The sequence below is a fragment of the Atta colombica genome, unplaced genomic scaffold (assembly GCF_001594045.1).
Source record: "Atta colombica isolate Treedump-2 unplaced genomic scaffold, Acol1.0 scaffold30, whole genome shotgun sequence".
In the NCBI taxonomy this organism is placed as follows: domain Eukaryota; kingdom Metazoa; phylum Arthropoda; class Insecta; order Hymenoptera; family Formicidae; genus Atta; species Atta colombica.
The window spans coordinates 4,681-14,341 of NW_017259404.1; the positions used below are offsets into that span (position 1 = coordinate 4,681).

Genomic DNA, 9,661 nt, shown 5'->3' on the forward strand with positions numbered 1-9,661 from the left:
TGATCGAACAACTCCATTAGAGCTATCTTTAGCGATGAAGTAATTACATGTGATGTTCTTGGTTAAAATTTATGTGATATATTAAATCGAAGAATGCAATAAATACAGTCTCTCAGTTCGAAATTTAAGAGCGTAACTGTCAAAAAGTTGGCTAAATAATCGCTAAAGAGGAAAAAATAATTAGCGCAAGAGTTGTAAAGAGGAAAGTGAATCTTAAAAAGGCTTACCTACTGCAGTCCTTGACTACAGAATGGAAGACCTTATAATAATGTCAGAACGAAAGAAATATCATTCTGTATCGTTATGGACTTCAATATTGAATAAGTTCGTTAAAAAATGAGCATTTAAACATGATATTAAGAATACAGGAAAATCATAGAATAAAATAAACATTTATAAAAACATGAGTCTTTAATGTACAAGATAGTCAAATATGATAGATTATGTAGATATTCAAAAGTCCTAGATTAAAAAATTATAATGACGTACTTTTTGACAAGTCAACAATTCAAATAATCGATAAATTAATATTGATTAATATTGAAATCAGACCATACTTAATTTTTTTTAACCTCATTTTTTAAACTCATTAGTGAAAAAGTAATGTGATTTAGTGATAAGTAAGTAATGTGATAACTTGTTAAAAATGTTTGTAAAAATAAGCATGTTGGTAAAAATTCAGTGTCGTTTTGTGCATTTAAATATTTTATATTTTCTTGTAACTTGATATGGAGCATTTCTGACACTAATCTTTTCCCCAAATATCTTTCGTTATCTAATATTTTGGAGTTATCAAAATCAAATTCGTGTTCGAATTGCAATCTGTGTTCAGAGATGACTGATAGATTTCCAGTTTTTTTTGTTAATGTCATTATGGTATTTTTTAATCCTAGTACTCAACTTTCTACCAGTCTGTCCTACATAGGAAGTATTGCAATTTTTATAATCAATCCTATAAGCTACATTTCTCTTTAAATTATGTTCAAGTGAATCTTTTTGAACTTTAATAAAAAAATTAGATTTACGTATCAATATTGCGCCATTTCTCAAGCGATATATTCTTTACTTCAAATTGTTATAAGCTAAGGTGCAATTTTGAACAAGGTATAATTTTCTGAACTAGAATTTGAATCTAATTTTCAAGGTTCAAATACGATAATTCTTTTGTGTGAAGAATACTAAAAAGTAGCAAACAGAAAAAAGTGAAAACATGAATTTTAAAAAATAAATTCAAGTCCTATTTCGTTCAGAATTGTATTATATTTGAAACTGTCCACATTACACTATATTTTTGTGTATTTGTGAAATTATTACACTATCTGTACTTTAATGTTAAATATTTTTATATGTACTTTTGTATTTTCTCTCAGTTCTGATTTCTCACCTTTTATCATGTCCGTTATCATGATGTTTGTCTGTTTTATACAAGAATTTTCTATTTTTCGCTAAAGATACTGCTATCTTCTCCAGAACGTCGGACATCATGTCATTGCAGTGGTTGACGTATCCCAAAACATCCGCTGTCTTATTTACTACGAAGAAATATATTTTACATTATACAAAATAAGTAGAATAGTTAGGAGGATTCTAATTCATGGATACAGCAATCAGCAGATGGCTCTAGTATCGCGCGAGTGGAGAGGACGAAGCATAGATGCTGGATTCGATGGAGGGGAAACGCGTTATCGGGGTCCGTGTTAGAGGGGGATATGTTCCTTCTCTCTTTCACTCGTTGCATGTGATCTCTTTTTAAACTATATTTTCTCTCTCTCCTATCCATTGTAGGATCTCTCTTCCATCCGTTGCAGTCTTATATATATTTGCGCTCTCTCTTCTTCTCATTGTGTTCTCTTTTCTTTTCTTCTTTTGCACACGATTTTATTAAATAAACATGATTTTTATGATTTTTTTTTTTAATACGGCTCGGCACTAATTTTAATTTAGCAACTAATAATATATTTAGTAATACAAATGACCAAGCGTTTCAAATTATCGAATCATTATTGAAACTGTTATTGAGTAACTATCGAATTTATTAAACTGTATACATACTACTGAACAACTCATTATTGATAGATTCTTAATTATAGGGATAGGGGAAAGAAATTAAAATGCATTTAAAAAATCTCATATTTTATTTTTTAAACTTGATATATTTTTTCTGGCATTGCGACCACCAGTATATTTTAAATACATTCTGTAACACAATTTTTAACACTGTTTTCCATATCGTACAATATTAATAATCTAGATTATGTAATGAATCTATATCTTTGTAATCAGTATCCAGAGTCTCAATCATCGCTATCGAGTATACCAGCCAGCCATTCACATTTTTCACGTCCTTTAACATACAAGAGTTTTATTTTCGTCATTTTCTTCCGCCATTGTAATTACAACCATTATAATTTCGCTATGCTGCACGGAATCATCCCGTCTTCCCATTGCAATCCATTGGTGATAAGCATTCAGCTAGGAAGCGCAATATATTTCTGACTTTGTCAAGAAGTTCCATGGCATGGGATACGTAAAAATATAATGAGAGAGAATAGATCCTTTTCTCAACATCGCCATTTCCTTCATGACAAATTTCTTTCCGATACATCCTTGCAGATTTACAAACGTTAATATAGTCATGGTGAACGACTTTTTGAGACTGTGCTTGACCACAAAGTATCTTGGATTTTATCTCATATATTAAAAAGAGGGGAAAGGTATTTTTTTGATAATGATAATTTAATTTTGCGTACTACATTTGACATTGGACTATATTTGATCACGCGGTGTATGATAAGGCAATTGTATTTGCGGGATTTCTCTTTGGATTCAAATTCTAATCGTAAATACATCCACAGTGCCATTCTTGACGGACTCGTTTTGTCACGAGCAGTCAATGGTTATTAGAGTATAACTTTCAAAAAGGAGTGTAATTGGAATGATGCTTCATTTCTTTCATGAGGGATTTGATAGTAAGACGTATGGAAACGTAAATACATATCATACAAAATAGCGGCTCTGCGTTTGTCAAAGTCTAAGTTCAGATCATCTTACGGATAAAATTCAGAATTTAGATAAAGTTTCACATTGATTAATTTACAGATGTCAAAGTAAGTTTTACATAATGTAATATTTTTTTCATCAGTAGGTAGACCAAAGATAATGTATCGTGATTTTTCCAGCTGAGTCGCAGTCTCAGTCCAGGAATGCTACGTTGTACTAGGCAATAGGGAGTATTCATACAAATCCCATGAATGAAAACTTATACTCAGATATCGTCCGTCTCTAAAGTGTGCAGCAGTTTATTAACTTCGTTCAACACAACGTGAGGCATTCGCCACTGTATTTTGAATAATTCAAGCATCAGCTCTGTCGCTGGATCTCTCACTATGTAATTGTTACTGTTGTGCTTGTCAAAATTAATTCGTGACGAGCATTAATTACCACATATTTGTAATCCTAGCAAAAGCCCAACAATATGCTGAGTGATATACAAAAATTAAAGTATCCATCGTCTGTCATTAGGCTTTTCGCAGTATTACTAGAGTCGATAAATCCAGCATTATGCAAATTATATGCGATTTCATTAGAAAACATTGCATAACTCTTCATAAAACTAATTATTCCAACATTTTTGCTGTGATCAATCTCCATATCATTGAGTTCGAATTTCATCGAACATGAATGCCACACAATTACATCCAAGAGTTAGTTGCTTTTGTACATTTTTTTCCTTTGAAATCAATCTACCTTCGACATAGAGAATGCTTTCACATGGTAACGTGTATAAATTCTGTTGTATAGGTATCCTTATCTCGTGGCTATGTCCAAGCGTTGTGTTGATGTACGTGTGAAACTCGAACTTGACGATGCGATTGTCAAAGATTGGTTCGCCTCCAATATTCGAGATATCAACCATCTCAGATATTTCATACAACAAAGCCCAATAATTGTAAAAATTTAACGTTCGATGCAGTGAGTTTCTTTTTGGACATTCAAATATTTTTGATCGCCCTCTGGGCGATGGAAAAATTATGTCCCTTGTCTGTTAAAAGATTGCAATGTCAATCTTAAATTGTTAATTCTTAAATTGATCGTCAACCATCTGTAAAAACTGCAGACACAATTGTCCACAGTTGTTTATATTCGATTTGCGTTACGTTCAAATATTGCACCAATTCGGTGATTGAAGATTGCCGAAACTATCAAAGTAAACAGCACGATCTCCCTGCTTTATGTACGCCACTCAATGAACTTGGTTCATCAGCATTATCCAAATTGACGATGCTGCTCTCATTTCGATTACACTTTCTCTGTTGGTAAGGTAGTACGCATAAAAATATTTTTAAAATATGGAATACGCATACGTTTCGTCAGTTGTTGCAGTTGTATTTTGGTTACAACCTTCGGCAATTTTGATAACTGTTTAGCATTTTTTTAAATCTTTTTTATTTTTTCCGCTGTGACTTCTCATCCATGCTTGTATGGAGCAAGGTAAACTCCATGACCTTCCATGATATGGTTATGACGTTTCAATTCTTCCAATTGATGTTGCGCGGCTTTATTCGTTTATAGCTTTTGCGACTCCTGCCGCGCCGCTGACCAACGAGCCGAAGACTCCTAATAGCGGTAGAATAGGTAAGATATCACCGCATTTTACTACCAGTAATATTCATTTTTTTGTCAGCTTTTTCTTCTTTGTTTTCATGCCTATATCAATTTTCGTTTTGGCTTTCATAACCTCCAAACAGCTATGGCAGCAGCTCTTCCTCTAAGAGTCGAATCTTTCGCGGTAATCCGTTTCCGCGCTTCCTCAGCGAGTATTTTGTCAGCTACGTATTGTTTCGTGAGATCTTTGCTTCGTGAATATAAGTTATGTCATGTTCGCGACACGCCACGTTCAACGGATTAATGCCCCGATCACCTCTAGCCAATCTTTTCTAAATGCGTACCCAAAAAATTGATTTTCGGGGATATGTAATTCGATCGGAAGTGCGTTTATCGCGTGCGTTTAAAAAATCGCAACCTTTTGTTGTTGTAACAATTTCTTATTAGCGGCGCTGGATCATCAATATGCGATCAATGGCAGGACAAATTATAATGTTTCAAGCACCGACAATGTTGCTGATCCTCTGAATCAGCCTTTATATGCTCGAGTAATCGGTCCCACAGTTGATCTATGTAATTCTTAAATTCTCGTAGCAAAATAATTTTCGGTGTAGTCCAACTCTTTGGTGGTTAAATTATGTACATCACAGTTGTCCGACACGATAAGAAGATCATTTTGAATACTGAGCAGTCTCGCTTTGCGCTACTATAATACATTCGTTCTCGATGTCGTTTTTTTTCAATATTCGATGTCGTTTTTTTCAAGTCGTGAAGGGAGAAGATATAAAATTCGTGCGACAATCGCAGACTTTAAGCAGATTAAAGATTATTATCGACTAATGTCGATAATAAAGTAGATTGAAAAAGAAATACGCAAGCATGGAAACATGATGCCGATTTCTATATGCGGAATCATCTGCGGTCCATCGAACGGCGGCAAAACAAATATGCTAATACCATAGTTTGCTGGAAAGTTCACATGGCATATACGTTTTGAGAACGTGTATATGTATCGAAATCGTTGCAACAGCCGATACTTGGAGAATTTAGCACTTAGCATTAGATTGAAAAAATTGATTATTTTACATTCTCCAATAATAACGATGTATTACCACCGAACGAGGCGCTTCCAAATTTCATTTTTGTCTTTGATGATGTGGCATGCGACCAGCAAGATGCGATCAGAAAGTACTTTGCGATGGGATTGACATGTGGATATCGACTGCTTTTATCTGTGTCAGACATACGCAAAGATACCGAAACATCTTATACGCGATAATGCAAATCTGTTGATCCTGTTCAAACAGAACGATACCAATTTGAAACATGTATATGATCATGTACAATGATCATGTAAATGATTGTCTTACGAGAAGTACTTCTGGAAATTATATCATTGCTATTGGCAACAAAAGTATGAATTCATCATAGATAAAGACAATGCGCTTAACAGTGCGAAAGGACGATACAGAAAAGGATTTAATGAGTATGCGATACTTTAACGTGGTTAGTTGTTGTCAATACGTTTATTACACAATTTCCTTTCGAGTGCAACATGGATAACAACAAAGAGTTCAAGGATTACGAGAGGATAGCGAAAAAGAGTGAATTGATTCGTAAAAAATATCGCGCTTTAAAAGCAAAATAGAGGAAGATATAGCATTGGAGAAACACTTTAAGCCTATCGTCTCTGAAACAGATTGTCGAGAACACCGCTAATAGTAAATCTCAATCAATTAAAAAAAAATCAATGTTATAAAGGATAAAAATATTAAGAAAAGAAAACCTGAAGATAATAAAGATGTTCATGATGATGAAGATGATAAATAATGATGACCTCTGGATGGATAATTCATGGCTTCAATTAACACCGTCTAAAAGCAATGTACAAAAGAATCGAATATTATGTTGAATTCCAATTATGCTTCGCCTGAACTACACGAATTATCGTACGAATGTTCGCACGTTTCCTCGAAGACGTTTATGAAACGTCCAATGAACCGCTTGAAATGTTAGTTAAACAATCATTGCAAACGCGGCAAGTTCGTGAAGAGTTCCATAATCAATTGGGGGCACTTGGACAAAAATATGTAAACATGCTTCTCGGTAGTGACAGAGAAATCGATCACGTTTATGGCGTTTATTTCAGAGAGAAACGGCACGATGCTCGGTAACAAATATTTTGATATAAACACTAATGACTTTGTGATCGTAGATGGAGTAAAGGTACATTATACAAAACTATTTGTATAATTAATTTTCAAAAGAATTCTTGACGATACTATTTACACAGAAAATGATAAACTAGCATATAAAAGTATACTGTTGGCAACGAATGCTCATAGGTGCAGTCATAAAGGATAATCCAATACTTAGGTAAAAGAGTCGGAAAAGCGTCGAGGGCTGTTTGATAAGTACCCGTGTTTGACGACTGAGGGCGCCTCTGACTAAAGTCTGTATACCATCGTGTAACGCCATTTTTTGAACGACGCAAGTAAAAATTTCAGACAGCTGTACCGGTTAGTTTAGTTTTTATAACAATTGAAAGTTGACGAGTTTGTGCTTGTTTGCAATCATGGAGAAAGAGCAATATCAGTCTGTGATTCGATTCCTGTTTTTTAACGGAAAGACGTGTGAAGAAATCAAAGAAAAGTTGCATGCCATATATAAGGACAACGCATCTTCGATGACTACCATAAGATATTGGTACAACGAATTTAAGCGTGGCCGAACATCCATTTTTGATGAAGAGCGTCCCAGGTCGTCCGATTGAGGTGACTACGGAGGATGGTTAATAAAATCCATGATATCGTGTTAGTAGACCGCCGGGTGAAGATCAGAGAGATTGCTAACATTGTAAAGATCTCAACTGAACGCATACAAAATGTCCTACACGAAACATTGGGCATGAAAAAGCTGTCGGCGAGATGGGTGCCGTGTTTGCTCACAGTGGAACAAAAATGGAATCGCATGACAACTTCAAAGCACTGTTTGGACATGTTTAAGCGCAATCCGAAAGAGTTTCTGTGACGTTTCTTCACGGTTTACGAAACATGGGTCCACCATTACACACCAGAAATGAAAGAACAGTCTAAACAGTGGACTAAATCCGGCGAATCTGTTCCAAAGAAGATAAAAACCAATGGCCGGAAAGATCAGGCCACTGTTTTTTGGGATTCGCGAGGCATCATTTTCACCGACTATTTGGAGAAGGGAAGGACAATCACGGGACAGTACTATATTGATTTATTGGACCGATTCGATGCTGAATTGAAGAAAAAACGACCTCATTTAGTGAAAAAAAAGTGCTCTTTCACCATAATAACGCACTAGTTCATTCATCCGCAATCGCCATGGCAAAACTGGTCGAATTATGCTACGAATTGTTGTCTCATCCACCCTATTCTTCAGATCCCCCTGCGATTTCTATTTATTTCCAAACATGAAAAAATGGCTTGGCGGAAAGTGCTTTGCATCAAATGAGGAAGTCATCGCCGAAGAGGCCTATTTTAAGGAGTTCGATCAATCATATTTTTTAAACGGTATACAAATGTTGGAATATCGCTGGGCTAAATGTATCGAGCTGAAAGGAGATTATAGAGAAATAAAAAAAAAAAAATTTTTTTTTAAAGTATTTTCTTCCCTAACACGGATATTTATCAAACAGCTCTCGTAATACCACACATCATGACCCTAAACGACAATAAAACCAATTATGTTCATTGGGACGATTCTAACGAGCTAACATCATCTCCGATTGCTTAAGGCCTCGCATTAAGTCACAATGCCCACGATAATGAAATATTATCTATTATCGAGCTTCGTGAAGCTGGTTTTATTATAAACGAGGTACATAGTCATTTTAGTTGATAAAATGCCTACGACGTTTGCGTTTAAGAACTTTGATATTTTACACAGTATACAGCAATAATCATAACATAACGTAATATGTCTGAGAAGAGAAACCTCGAAAAGTGGCGACTGGTGCAAGAACTGCATGCTCTAGCGAGAAAAAATTTTCTACATAGATGTTTCATAGTTTACGGATCTTTGTGGCAGGCTGATGTGGTCGAGCTGATGTGCGTCTTTACACACGATTCAACAAAGGTTATTACTACAATCTGACCATTATCGATGTGTTGAGTAAGCACGCATAGGCCGTACCGCTGAAAATCAAGAGTGAAAATAGCTACAGCAATCGCAAAGATAATTCGAGATGATGGAAGACGATGGGAAGATGTCCGAAAAATTTGCAAATCAATATGAGAAAAGAATTTTACAACGCAACCGTGCAAAAATTCCTGACAAAACATAACATAAATTATCATTATTCAACATATTCCATAATGAAGGCATCTGTCGTTGAAAAGTTCAATAATACGTTGAAAAACAATATGTAGAAACATTTATTTATGGAAATTATAAATGGATCGACTTGCTACCACGTCTCGTGTCTAAGTACAACGCGAAAGCATCGAACTATCGGTGTGCGGCTCATCGATATGACTGCCATGCTGACAAACTCTTAAACACGGTGTATAGTAGCGTAAAGGTCGTCGCATTCCCGCAAGTGAGTGAATCGGTACGTGTTAACAAATTCAAGACAATCTTTGAAAAAAGTTATACTCCAAATTGGACTACTGAGGTGTTTAGAATCGTCAAAATACAGAAGACTAATTCTGTGTCTACTGCGGTCGCTGGAGGATTCTATGAGTATGAGTTGCATCGTGTCGCTAATCCCAACTATATCCCAACTATATCTAGTTGAAAAGGGGTTGTGAAAAAGGTTATGTGAAATGATTCGGATTTGATAATTCGCATAACTCTTGGATACACAAGGATAGCGTTATAAAAATAAAATTTATTACAAATTGTATAATTATTTTTTTCCCTATGTAAATATACATTAAACGCATTATACATGTTATATATATTACACATATTACAGATGCATATGTCATACATACATACATGTGTACATATATACGTACAAACATATATATATATATATATATATATATGTACCATATATATTATACATAATATATATATTATA

The 9,661-nt window shown here is 34.8% G+C and overlaps 1 pseudogene; it reads right to left on the reverse strand.

Moving 5' to 3' along the window:
• Positions 1–1,380: 1,380 nt before the first annotated feature.
• LOC108690202 overlaps positions 1,381–9,661 on the reverse strand; it is a 55,675-nt pseudogene continuing 47,394 nt past the window's right edge.